The sequence below is a fragment of the Saccopteryx bilineata genome, chromosome 3 (genome assembly GCF_036850765.1).
Source record: "Saccopteryx bilineata isolate mSacBil1 chromosome 3, mSacBil1_pri_phased_curated, whole genome shotgun sequence".
Taxonomy (NCBI): Eukaryota; Metazoa; Chordata; class Mammalia; order Chiroptera; family Emballonuridae; genus Saccopteryx; species Saccopteryx bilineata.
The window spans coordinates 59,358,266-59,372,968 of NC_089492.1; positions in this window are offsets into that span (position 1 = coordinate 59,358,266).

Consider the following 14,703-nt stretch of genomic DNA (forward strand, 5'->3'; position numbering starts at 1 on the left):
AAGAAAGAAAGAAAGAAAGAAAGAAAGAAAGAAAGAAAGAAAGAAAGAAAGAAAGAAAGAGAAAATGCCTCCTTTAGTTGTCCTAACATCCTAACATGTTGGGGGAAAGACAATCCCAATGTCAAGGTGTTTTCCAAATGGGTTTACCTGGCAGTTGATATTTGGTTGCTGGTCCACATAGTTGTAATTTGACAGTGATAGCAGCCTGTATTGGTGGTAATATTACAGCCTGATAATCATAGGCACATATGCACTCAGGCTGAAACAAACAAAAAAACAAACAAACAAACCCAAGGTAGAGGGGCAACACAGCAATCTAATAGTGCAGGCAATGTCTGAGCGACACCGCTAGAAGGCTGATATGGGAGTCAGAAGTCCATCGTTCTTTCAGTGAGCCTCAGATGCCATCTGCCTCCATGGTGAGCTCTGTGAGGTGGTGAGCCTGTAGAGACAGGTTCTCCACAGGCCCATATGCAAATACAACCCCAGGTGGTGCTTTGCTGCCAGATTTGTCCAGAAGTGAGGAAAATCTATAGATGTATTGGAGCTACTAACTCTCTCCAATGTGGCAGCTTCCTAAGGGATTTTCAAGAGTACTCTTGAAAATTTGTGACTCTGCCCTGCAACTCTGAGAGGGGACTCTGCTGGATGATAATGAGTGTATCATATCCTGATAATAGGAGCTATCACCTGCTAAGAAGCAACTATATTCCAAGCTTCTTTCTTTCAGCAAGTATTGTGTTAGGTTTATGTGGTGTACACCAGAAATAATGAGGGCTGGTCCTTCAGAGCTATACCCAATTATGCCATTGTCCTCAGAAGAAGTGTCCGGCAGTACTCACTCAGCAGGTGTCCCATTATGGCACTTGCACTGCTTCAGAGGGGCCTGGAGGTGAGCCTCGCTTTCATGGTTTGGGCGGCCCCCCTCTACCCCAGCTCTGCTTTTCTATGGGCTGACTTAGCTTTTGGGGCTGACTTTCTCCACATGGTGGTTCGTGGCACTGTTAGATTCCCAAGTGCAGCAAAGAAAGCTTCTCTGCAGAGTAGAGTAACAGGTCTGGAAGCCAGTTCCATTGGCTCTCAATGATGTGGTTTGGGTCACAGGCCCATCCTTGCACCAGTCCCTGTAGATAGGTGGCTGTGATGCTCTATGGGGCCAGTACTGGAGCTGGAGCTCAGGTAGAGCTAGGTTCAGTCCAATCCCTACAAAACCACAACAACTGAAAGCAGGGAGGTGGCGCACTCCATGGAGAAACATGCTGTGGCTCCCTGAAGGCAGGACCATGGCTGAGCACAGGCTAACGCAACTGCTGTCAGCTTCTCGGGCCCTCTCAGTCCCCACTCCTTGCTTCTGTTTCTCCTGTCACTACCATCTGGTTTCTCTTTCATCCTCCTTCCCTCTACCTCCTAGATGCTATTAACTCACGGCTTTTACTGCCTCCCAGCTTCCATGCCTTTATGTCTTCTCTTTTCTTTCTTCTCTAAGCCTCTTTCCACTAGCGTTTCTCCTTTAATGACTCAGGCTGCAGTTCCCTGAAAGTTGATCTGACTGGATTTGTTCACCTCTAGTGCAGAGTGTCCATATTAAGCAGTGTGGTCATGTCAGGCTACCTCGTAGCCACCAACCAGCCTACAGATGGTCTCCTTCAGGTCAGACCCCTTTCCTCAGACAATCAACCAAGATAATAAAGCCATGTTATCAATCAAGGGGCCTACATAGAAGGTATAATCTTTGTCTTTACTCAGCACAACTAGAGCTTGTGGCCTAAAGACCATATTTAGTACTTTTTCTAAAGGATCAGTCCTCATTAATTCTAATACATACTGTATAAATCTAAAACAACATTTGCTGAAAGAAAGATCTTGTAGTTCCATGGCTAAATAGCTTGGTGGGTTAGAGCATTGTTCTGAAGCACAGAGGTTGCTGGTTCATTCCCTGGTCAGGGCACATACAGGAACAGATAGATGTTACTGCTTCTCTCTCACTCTCTCCTTTCTTCTCTCTAAAAGCAACAAAATAAATATCTTTTAAAAACGAAAGATCCTTTGACTGTCCAAATGATGTGGAGATGTTTTCTCTAAATGTATATACTCTAGCTAGCTGACCAATGTCACCCTGTTAAATTTAATTGTCTAAATAAAGATAAATAAATTTAAAAATAAATAAATATTTGCTTAAATAAATGTAAAAGTCTAGTCACCTAAAAAAAGGGAGGGAAAGATCTTGTAGAGATGATTTTCCTTTTCCTTTTTTAAACTTGAGGTTTGCTCAGACACTACTGTTGGGCGTGTGAGTGGATGGAAACTAGAAACCAACAATCTCAATGACTAAAGGAAAATAGGTTTGATAAGAAAAGGTGAAGGGGGTTGCGAAAGGCTAAAAGGTGACCATGAGACGTCTTTAGGAAAATAAAGATTAAAAAGGATGTTGCTAAACTACTCCACACATACACAGCGAGTGCCGAACATGGCTGAGGGGTTTCAAGAGGAGCAAGAAACCACCTTATTAGACCACAGCTTGCAGTACGGAGGGAAGCTCCTGAAAGCTCCTCAGAGCATATTTTTGATGAGGTGATGGAGTAGACGCCTGGCTACTTTAAGGTAGTCGGGGAGATTAAAATGTATTATTTTGTCATTTGAGTTCTGAAATGTAACAGGAAATTGGAAGTCCAGTACCTCATTGATTTCATTTTAATAAGAGACTTCATTTTATCTATCGTTCTGTCTTCCTTCTATCCTACTGTGATCACTAGGAGGTCAGAGCTAGGGAGAGATGAGCACCTAATTTAGGGCGGCTCTCAGTCTCAGGCGCCAACCCTGCCCTTGCAGGAGCCCGAGAGACCACGCCCCCTTAGCTTTTGTGCCCTGGGCTCCTCCTGCCTGTCTCACCTGAGTCCTGGCCCTCTTCACAGAAGTGTAGAGGTTTCTTTTTCCTAAAAGCAAAACATTTTGGTGGTTTAGATGAGATGAATCACTTTATTCTGTTTTTTTTTGGACCCTAGTAGTAGACTCAAACTTAAAAATAAAGACTTTTGTTTGTAAGTGCATGAGACAGAGAAAGTAAAAATTTAGATTTTCCTAAATGTAAAAAAAAAAGAAAATCTTGATTTTATGTTAGCTCAGTTAAAAAAAATTCCTGTGAAACCCCCTCCTTTCCTGTCTGGATTGTCCCCAGGCTGCCAGGTAGTCACCTGTGCTCTGGGCACCTTCACATCTGCAGTCTGTTTCCTACAGTCTGGACGCTTCTCTAGACAGCGCATGTTCACCTGTCCTATTAATAATTGGCTGCAACCCTTTCAATTTTCCCCTCTAATAGGCCGGCAGAGCTGTGTTACTTATCACTTTGTGAGCTCATTCCTTCTAGATTTTTATATTAGTCCTCTAATGCCTTCAGGTAAATTGCAGGATCACCCGAGTAACTCGATGCTGATGAGGAAGGCTGTGAGGCAGTCACCCACTGAGACCAGGATGTCCTCTGAAAGTCTGGCTTGATTTTCCTGAGGCTGCCTGACCCAGTGGCCTTGTGTGTGGCTCTATGCCCTGACTTAAGTCCTGAGAACAAGTCAGTACTTCTCCCCACAAGAGAGTGGGACCAGTTCACCCTCATTTTCTCACTGAGTAGCACTGAGTTCATTCATTCATTTAGTCATTCTTCCACTTCTATGAAGCCTTACTTAGTAAACATGGAATTTCCATGGAAAATATTCCAGGCTTCTTGTCCCACTGGAAATAGTTATATTCATTCAGGAAATTTCTTCTTCAAACAGGTATTCCTGGAGGAAAACTTCTAGAAACCTTGACTTTGAGGGGGGTGTCTATTTTTAAGATTATATTGAAAAATAACTAGTTTTTTTTTTTTTTTACTAATAGCTATGAATCATGTAAACACATGTATCAGATGTTGGTGGTGTAACTGGTTGGGGGATCGTGAAGAAATGAGCACTTTCCATCTAGCTCTGGGGTCACCATGTCCTGGGGTTTCATTCAGTCTGTTTGTTTCAATGAGCACCAAGCCAGTGATGTCATCTAGGGGCTATTTGGCTGGTCAGGATGGTCTCCCAGGGAGTACTACCACGGCAAGTCCTCAGTCTGGTCTCGGGCTTCTCGGGACAAGAAATGATTATTACTTAGGGCACTTGGGAGTGTTTGGCTTCGAATTGCCTCTTGCTTAACTAAAACCCACCAGAAATGGACATTACCACCATATGTCCAGTTAGTTCATATTTAAGGCAAAATATACCAACCAAATGGTCAAGAATATGTACAACCCTGGTGGCTGCTGAAATCTGTCCATAAAAACCTCCTGCCTCCATTTCCATCAAAGAGGGGTGTATCCCAGAGTGAATAATAATAATAATGTTATTCTGTGGCCAAGTCAATCCTTTTCCTCTTTCCCCCCAGCAGTATTGGGGAGAGAGTGACAGTTTTGGGGTGTAACTCCCATTAAAATTTTCATGCTGATCATTTCAACCTTGTGAAAACAGTCTTCCTTATTCACTCACTGTGTTTGGTCTAAGCTCCTATTTGGTGACTTGATATTACCTTCCTGAGAATTCAAGCTCATCACTCTGTGGGGCTGGGGTTCTTAAATTTCTGGAAGCCATACATTCACCGACTATTCCTTAGAGGCTGTTGTATCTACGAATATTTATATTAAAAAACTCTTCTGGTAGAAAAGTAGATGATGTCTCATTTATGCTCCAAGTAACATACTGAAAATGCCTATCGATGCCAGTCTGTGTGGGCAGGATTGCTTGTTAAAACTCTCACAAAAGGCAGAGATGATTGATAACAGGACCAACTCTAGGTTGTTTCTCTGTAACCCTTTTCTTCCCCTCCCCCCACCTCCTGCAAGTGTAAGTTGGCTTTCTTTCAATACTATGAAGACTCAAAGCAAAAAAAAAAAAAAAAAAAAAGAAAAAGAAAAAAAAATTGCACTGATTAGTCAGAATGCTCTCCTTGCTGGAAAACCACCAATGGAGGGCCAGGAAATGACAGTTTCAGCCTCCTGCAATATGTGAATTATAAAGCATACACAGTGTCATGTGAAACCAGGGAAACGCATATATTTCAGGAAAATCTCCCCCTCCTCCAGGGTTGTTGTGTTTTGTCTTATGTGAATCTAATGCCTATGTTTTCCTATAGAGCACCTGTAGTTCCTGCCGGAAGGAAGCAGAACACTTCAGTTCTCTGAAGGGAACCCCCTCTGCATGCAGCATGCCGGCCTGTTACCGGAACCCTGTTTTACTGGAACCCATTCCCTTGGCAGGACATGCAGGTTAGCTTCGCTGTGAAAGCAACACAAAGATAAGACCCATGTTGTTTTCCTTGTTGCAAAAAAGCTGTCTGCATGCTGTCTGGAGAACAGTGAATTGTTGATTTTGAAGGGATTCCATCAATGTAAGATTGAACGCGGTCCCTCCTCTTTTATTTGAATTTTGCCTTACCCTTGGGTGAGGGCTGCTTATGAGTTATTCAAAGATTTAAAAGTACTGGTAGAATATGTCACTGGGTTTGTCGCTATGTTTGGCTGCTACTATTGAGCAATAAACCATGTTCTGCTGGTTTCCTTAGGTAAAAGCAGAAATGGCTGGATGGAATACCCTTCTGCCTATACATAGTTTAAATGCTCAAATACTTTGACCCTTAAAAAATTTGTTGATTGATTTTTAGAGAGAGAGGAGGGGGAGAGAGAGAAAAAAAAGCATCAATCTGTTCCTCTATGTGCCCTGACCAGGGATCGAACCTCTAACACTCAAACCAACCCACCTTTCTGGCCAGGGCAATATACTTAGAAACTTAAAGAAAAATCAGGAGTAGTAGGAAACATTGCATCTAAAGTCCTAGAATATTTCATGTTAAACTGTGTGGCTGGAATAAGTGTGTAAATATTAATCTCTGATGCATTCTACCCTAAAATATTACCTGATGTAAATTTAAATTGTTCACATGGTAAGTTCATCTCTACAGACTCCAGACTGATTTTAAAATTTCTTCATGATCATGTGTGTTTTTAATTTTGCTTTTGGTTTCAAAATAGTATCTACCTCTGAGATCGCTTCTTTATGAATTTAACAACTATTGTAGGTTATCCTAGAAGCACCCTTTGTAGTATGAACATTCATGTACGTCCTCGTGCCTCCTGACCTTCCAGAGTACGATCGATTTATTTTAAAAATGTGTAAGGCAACATTAAAAAAAAGGCAAATGTATGCTCTTCTTGTTTCCATAAATTGGTTATCAAACAAACATGATTTTAAGTTAATAAACTGGAACTGGAACTAATATAATTTTTTGAAAAAAACAAACCAACTCTCTCCGGGGGTCAGCATGCATAAAAAAACCTCACAACCCAAAGGTTTAAGGTTGGAGTGGAGAATAACACTGAATGTGTGGCCCTGTCTTCCTGGCTCTTATGGCTCAGAGAGGGAAATGAACAAGTAAGCAAACAAAAAATAAGTTATTTTACATGATATTAAGTGCTGTGAAAGAAAAGAGTGCTCAGGTGATTTGATTGGTTCCAAGGAAGATCTCCAGGACATGGAAACATTTAAATAGAAGAATGAAAAAAAATTAGCTGAGCAAAGGCAAAATATTTCAGGCAGAGGGAGAAACATATTCAAAGGCCCTGAGGTACAATGTCTTTAGTGAAGCATAAGCTCCAGACTCATGGTTGGAGGACTGTGTTGTAGGCAGCTGGAGTAAATAGGCAGTAGGCTTATTCAGATGGTGCCAGCTTGTAGGCTAAGGGAAGAAATTAGAGTTTTCCTGAGTACTTTTGGATGCCATCTGAGGACTAACCAAAAGCAGAACTTGGTTTACATTTTTAAAAGAGCTCTAGAGAGCCTGACCTGTGGTGGCACACTGGATAAAGCATCAACCTGGAACACTGAGGTCACCGGTTCAAAACCTTGAGCTTGCCTGGTCAAAGCACATATGGGAGTTGATGCTTCCTGCTCCTCCCTCCTTCTCTCTCTCTTTCTCTCTCCTTTCTCTAAAATAAATAAATAAAAACTTTAAAAAAATAAATAAATAAAAGAGCTCTGGAGATAAGGTGGAAAAGAAGGAGTGAAATCTAGGGCTTTCTTAAGGATTAAATGAGATAAATAAATGCTTAGCATTTTGGTGCAATACTTAAAACATAACAACTGCCCAGTTCATGTTAGTGATTGTTATTAATAATTATTATCAATATCAATTGCAATAATGCTTCAGTTTGACATCATAATCTGATGGTATAAATTCACATGTACATCTAAAATTAAATATGTTTCTAATTTCATTAAGTACAATGTCAAAGAAATAATTAGATCAAGGAGTTGGGAAGTGAGTTTATTGGGACTCAAATGTAAAGCCAATTTTGATTCCTAAACTGTTTACTGTATTATTCTTCACATAGTAAGTTGTATGTGTTGAGTGCAACTTTTGTGTGTGTGTATTTTTCCGAAGTTAGAAGTGGGGAGGCAGTCAGACAGACTCCCTCATGCACCTGGCCAGGATCCACCCCGCATGCTCACCAGGGAGCGATGCTCTGCCCATCTGGGGTGTTTCTCTGTTGCAGCAGGAGCCTTCCTCAGCGCTGGGGCCAACTATGCTCCAATGGAGCCTTGGCTGTGGGAGGGGAAGAGAGAGACAGAGAGGAAGAAGAGAGGGAAGAATGGAGAAGCAGATGGGCGCTTCTCCTGTGTGCCCTGACCGGGAACCGAACCCAGGACTTCCACATGCCAGGCCTATGCTCTACGGCTGAGCCAACCGGTCAGGGCTGAGTGCAACTTTTTAAAGAGCAAGTTTGTGAGACAATTTTTCACTAATTAAATTAGTATACCAATTTATAAAAGAAGACACTTTTTTTCCCCAAGTTCAGTTGACATGCAATATTATATTAATTTCACATAATATAATAGTGGTCATAGTGGAAGACATTTTTTGAACAAACTTGATTTTGCAGAAATCGTAACAGTTTCTTCTGTGTGATTTACTTCTGACTCAATCAAGGATGTATATAGAGAGACTGTGTTTGGGCAACTGGCAATTATATACTAAATCTCAAGCTTTGGGAAAGGATCTTTACAGGCCATAGAAAACCAGAATGTGGTACTTCACTCTCCTTGCCCTCTGGGTCAGTTTTGAGAATCTAATTGCACTTCCTCGACTTTTAGGCAGTAGGTAGAACTGAAAAATGCTGAGGAACTTTGTGCACTCTTCTGGCCCTCTCTAAGCCTCAGTTTGCTCATCTATCAAATGGTTATAATAACTGCGTACTCCTTTTAAGGCTGAGAAGGTAAAGGAAGGGAATTCATTCAAGTGCTTTCATTATGTCTGACACAAAAAGAACTCAACACTTGTTAACTGGTGAGGTCATTATTATTATCTGAAGACCAAAGTACCTACTCTTCTTTATTTGATTCCTTTAATTCCAGATAAAAAAAGATAGTTTTGCCATTTCAGGTAAAAACTGTTTTGGTTATCAGAAAAGTTCAGTGTGATGACTTTTGATATTTTATCTGTGACCTGAATCTGACCCTGGAGCCGGGATGAGACCTGGGAAAGAGCCCCACCGCACTGGCTCCAGCTGTCGATTCTGAAGCTGCAGGACCCAGGCTTGCAGCTCTATGAGAGGTGTCCCTCCAAAGGCTGCTGGAAATTTGACTTGTAACCTGGGAGTTTGATAAGCCACAGGGTCTGGGGTTTCAATTCCCTCTGTCCTCTGCATTTCTAATTGGCAGTAATTATCTTTGTAATACCCTAATGCTAAATAATGATGGTGCTAATGCACGCATTTTCGCGCACAGGTGCCAGCTGTTACCTAGCCGGGCAGCTGACCGCCTGGTGCACACTTGGGCGCATTCACAGGCCCAGCCCCAGCCGACACAACCAAACAAAGACCGCCCCAGACTTCCTACCGATCAGTCCAGCCCTTCCCCCTCAGCCTGAAGGAGGCCCTTCTCCCTCCCTTCCCAGCCCTCTCCGCCCTCCCCCCTCCCTCGCCCTTCCCCTCACTGCCCTCCCTCCCACTGATGGTTTCTTCCTGCAACAGAAATCCAGGAAACCGCCCCCCACACTTCCTCTACCCACAATTTTCTCCAGGGCCTGACTCACACACAATTCAGCTTGATTTGGAGTTCCCTTTTTTCTGTCCCATGAGAAACCTCAACTCTCCCATTCATTTCTGGGAGTACCGGCAGGCCAGATAAGGTTGCTTATTTTTGAGTTCCATAATTGACCTTTCATCATTAAAAAAAAAAAAAAAAGGCATATTGAAGACAAATTACCAAAGAACAAATGTGAGGCTCTTGGTTTTACACACACACACACACACACACACACACACACACACCCTTTACACATGATCCAAGGAGCAGCCTTCGGCAGACACATCTGCAGGACGAGTGGGTTTTCAGTAACTTTAATCTCCTATAATTCATTGTTTCTGTGGTGCCAGTTACAGTCGCTAAGAGGGCGGAACAGCAGGCCAATTTGGCACACAAACAAATTTAAATGTGAACCTAAGGGTTTGCCCACCTTATGACAAGCCGTTGACTTGCTGCCAAAAAAGAAAACAAAAACAAAACAATGGGTGGGGTTGATGAAGGTTGGGGACCAGAGTTGCAGTTTCTAAACAGGGTGGGGGCTCCTTTAATCTTGACAGCATGAATAATACGGGGGTCACAGCGCATCTGCTCCAGAGGAAGACAAAGAGCAAGGTGGGGCTGTGTGGCCTGCGGCAGAGCTGGGAGCAGTGGAGGGGCCTTGGCTTTGCGCGCCCACCGCAGCCCCCTCCGCAGCGTTTAACCTTGACTTCTCCCTCCTCGCATCTGGCACGGGAGGAAAGCTGGTCCAGATGGGCGTCCTGAGTGTGACCACTCCCGCCCGCCTCTGTGCTCTCTGCGCAGATGTCGCCCGCCAGCCCGCCCGCCTGCGGCGCGTGTGTGGGGGACCACACCACCCACTGCGCTCCACGCCCTGTGCTCCTGGGGATGGTGGGTGCAACCCACATATCCCCGCATACCCCTAGTGTCCCCTGGCCAGGCCCCGCTGGGACCTGAATGCTGAGGCCATTGCCGAGTGCTCCTGCAGGGGTCCCAGGGAACAAGGACAAGCCAGCGCTGTTCGGCGGGAGCTGGGGTGGGGGTGGGGGGTATTCCAGCGGCTGGCTGGCGCGTCCAGCAGCGCTGGGCTCCGAGCTGTCCCAGGGGCCCTACACCCGGGCGTCCCTCGGGGCGCTGAGGGCTACCCTTGCTCCCAGGACAACAGTGTTGCCTGCGCCCCGGCAGGTCCATGGAGACAGACCACGCAGTGACAGGCCGGAGGCGGCTGGAAAGATCCATAATTTATGATGTTGTTCTTACCACTCTGGTTTGGGATTTCACCAGCTTTGTCTGTTCCCTTCCCATTTGTTGCTTTCATCGTTTCAGAGAAGTCTCTTCTTCCCCTGCCTGAGACAGTGATGGTTACCTCCTGAATCAATGTGATTGGAAAATAAGTGGGTTTCTACTTAAGGGATGGCTGAGGGGGACACAGGTAAGGGCAGGGGCTGAAAGAGACTGTTTTGTCCCCTGAATACCTTTGACTAATTTTACCCAAACTCTAGAGAAAAATAACTACTATATTTCCAGAGAGTGGACTGAGGCATAGTGAGAACAGATCTTCCCCAGCCATCCCCTTCCCCCATCATTTTCCTCATTGATAAATGAACCTCTTGGTCCTAAGTGATTTCTCTTAGCACTGCAGTCCCACAAAAATTGTGACTTAGGTCTCAGAAAGGGAAGGGTTTAACTGCTCCCCCTTGCAAGGAACAAGGACACCTTGAGGGACTCTTTGGCAAAGGATGCTCCTGTCTTGGAAGTTCCTTAAATTACTGTAGTGATTGGGGAAGGATTTATGGGTTTTATCAAGTTTTAGTGCAATAAATGAGTAAGTGATAGGAACCACAAAGGACCCCAAACTAAGTTGGGGAAAGTTTTCTTTTTTCTTCTCTTTCCTTTTTTATTTCCTTTTCTTGAAAAGAAATTCATTCTAAGAGCCCTCTTTTTCCCATTTGGACGCAGTGCTGCTCAGTGGAATGCCGAGCAGAGCGCATCCGCTGCAAATGCTTGCTGAGTGGAGACTTGAGTAAGAAGAGGTCTGGGGTAGTCACTTCCTGCCAATGGCTGCAAGTGCCCAGAGGTCCATTCCACCTGGGCTGAGGAGGGAACAGGCCTGAGATGATCTGCCAACTCCAGAGCCAGCTGCCCCTGCAGATGGCTGGGTCATTTTGTGGTTTACAAATGACCATGTCAGGTTGAAGCTACCGTCGCTGTGGTTACAGGCAACTGTGATTAGTCACATAGTTAGTGGCCCAGTTATGGCACACCCTCTTTACAAAGAACATTATTCAACATCTCGCTAGCTTGATTTCAGAAAGCTTCCACGTGTGCAAGGGAAATGAAGGCTGCAAGGAATAGGGGATGGAACCCTAGGGCATGTGTTCACGATGTGAGGAGTCTGGTTTTCTGAAAAGGAGCAAATCTAGGGTGTGACTTTTGAGACACATAGAATTTCACTGAACTTTGACCAAAGATGACTTTCCTCATTCAGGTATGGCGTTTTGGGAAAGGAGTGTGGGAGAAATAGAAAGCACCTTCAGGTTACCTGGGGAGCTTTGACTTGGTCTGTCTGTTCACGGCCATCTGTAAAATGAAAGTAGGGAGGCAGGAAGGGGAAGAAGAACCCTACATGTGGAGGCTTATGTGGGTTTTTACTTTTTAAAAATAGCATTTCTTTTTACCACAATGGCACAGGAACTTGTAAATATGAATCCCCAGCAATAGTAAACAAATTAGTTTAGGTTCTTTTATCTGAAAAGTAAGTAAAGCAGGTCTGTCTCTGTCTTTGGCTCTCTCTCTCTCCCTTTTTACAAAGAGGAAATGCAAAACAAAATTCCCCCTCTTCTTAAAGGCTTCTTTGCTGGTGAGTGTTTGTCCAGGAACAAATAGTCTTCTATTTGATGGTCTCCAAAAGTTCATAAGCAAAAAAAAAAGTGTCCAACGTCTGGTTACCCACAGTACAGTCTCCGTCCGCATAGTGAAGCTTTTCTGTCCTGAATTTGTGATCTGCTATCAGAGTCCTTTAATTTCTCTGAACAGAAGGCTCTTTGGGAGAAGAAAGCTGGGGGGTGGGGGTGGGGAGTGACATTGGAATCGGTCTTTGCCCCTTTTTTCTGTTTTCTTCCCGTTGGCCAGTAGTGCTTGAATTCTTCTGATCTTTCCCAGCATCTTAGGGAGGTGAGGGCCCGGGAATGGTGAACCCAGGCCACAGGCAGCTTTCCCCGCTGGCCTGTTTTACTGGGGTGGAGTAGCTGGCCAGGCACCACCTAGGAGCAGTTCAGAAAAAGGAGACACCCTACTCCTGATGCTCTTTATCTCCTTTAGAGATTTTTCTTTACAGCCTGTTTTATACAATCTTCAGAGATGACCGTCTTTATAAAGGCATAGGTTCCTTTTAACCATTGGGAGTTGATAGCCATTCCGGACCTTCGAAATGTCGCCTCCAGTAAGATGAAAGAAAAGAGGCAAATAATTAGGGAGAAGGTGGACAACCGTGTGGAGGGATGGGCAAAAATAATTGTAACTAAACTTTAGTTGCTTCTAAACAGTTTTAGACACTGGGTCACTTTTTGTGGGCGGCAGCTTCAATTCAAATGAATTTAATTTGTCACACCTTTACTGAGCAGCCTCAGTAGGAGACAGGCATTCTCCTAGGTGCCAAGGACAGGGGAGGGAGCAAGGCGCCCCAAGGTCATGCCCTCCTGGAGTTTATATTCTAGTTGGGGAGAAAGCTATAAGTAATTTGGAAAATAACTTTTGGATAGGAACATGTGCTTCGAAAATAATAAAACAAGACACAGAGAAGGCCTCTCTCAGGAGTTGATATTTGGGCTGAGATCTAGAAACCAAAGGAAGGCAGCCACAGGAGGCAGCTGCTTGGGAGAAGGCGTCCAGGCAGAGACTGGCCAAGGCCTGGGGCTGGAGGGTGCTTGCGGTGCAGAGACAAAAAGAAGGGGGACAAGGAGGGTGGAGAGGAGCCTCAGAGTTTTTTCACTCCTAGATTCTTCCGTGCTCTCCAGGGTTGGTGATTTGCACAACTCCGGGCGGCGCTGTCCTATCTCACAGCCTGCCTGCAACCAGCATCTGCCCTGACCGATTTCCACGTGCAAACCAGCAGAACAGCTGAGGGGTCAGATGTAGTTCCTTTATCTACAAATCTTCTTTGACTTGACTTGAAAGCCAGAGATACTGATTGAAAGCAGAAGACACAGCTATTGTAGAGAAAAAAAAAGTGTCTGAGGTGGGGGGAGGGGAAGTCGAGGTGTGTGTCATGGAGTTGGCCCACTGGTAGGGACAGGCTAGGGTTACAAAGCTCTGAGGTGAGACAGCCTTGACACAAAGCAGAACCAGCTGTGCCCCTCAGGAGAGACTTGCGCCATCAGCAGCCATCCGCCAGCCCTGAGGTGGCCCTCATTTCTCCTCTTCCTTTTTTTCTAACTGTACACAGCCCAGGTCCTGACATCCCCTCCCAGACCTGCTTCTGACTTTTTCCAGGAGGCCTGGGGCGTCCCTCACTCACTCTCTTAGGCCTGTCACATCCTTCAGGGTGTGAGGTGACAGATTTGGTTGTTTGCTACCATAAAAGCACCAAGTTGCCTCCGAGTTTCTTAGGAAAAGTGCCTTCCCCCTTTTCCTGCTTTACTCTTTTCTAAATTTAGATTTTTGATGGGTAGGGGTTTTCCCATTTGGGGGTAGAACATGAAGGAGAAGAGGAAATAAAGGAACCATAAATGAAACAGCAGGAAGAACAAGACCTAAGGGGGAGGTGGGGGTGGGGTGACATCTCCAACTTTAATCCCTAGATCTCTAAATTTGGGGAAAAGAATTGTTTTTTTTACCTATAAGCAAACTCATGTGCTTCACGGTTGACTTTTTCTGGCTTTTATTTTTTTATGGAGCCCATTACTCTCCCCCTCCCCCTCCCCCCACACGGCTGAATGCTCAGGCGAGCCCCCTGGGACTCTCTAGCTTGGTGGGGCTGCCCACCTCCTGTTCTCTCAAGGTCTCAGCCTCCTTCCTGGGCTACAGGTGGTGTCCCAACAGGGGCTCTGGGAAGGGAGTGAGGCTTCTCCCTGCCTGCTCTGTGCTAGCTCACTGGCTCCTTGGCCATTGAAAAGCGTCCATGGCGGTTACCGTGGGGCTGCACTTCCCTAGGCAGGGAGAAGGCTCTGAGGAGGCCTCTCCTGCTCAGGTCCAGCAGAGGCAGCGGCTGAGCAGAAGCAGGGGCCTGTGGCCAGGCCTGGTGCCTTCTCTCACGCTTGCTCCCTAACCTTGCCACACTTAAGCAGAAGGGTATTCAGGGTATTCAGGCTTCCCTTCTCTTTCAACTTCAGTTCTCATCCAGAATAGGGACTTCTGTTTTGTTTTTGAAGCTACCCAGAGTCATACCAAACTGATACATATATACCCTATTCCATTTTCCCTTCAGCTCCCAAGATCCAGCTCTGGCTTCCAAGACAATGGGTTTGAGTCTTAACTCTGCCTTTTACTGGCCACATGGCCCTGATCAGTTCTATGATTTCTTGGAGTCTCAGCTCATTTGTCAGATGAGGGTAATAACACCTCTTAATTCAAGAGCTGAACCAAAGGCGATCACTGATGAAGAGCTCCTTCAAAT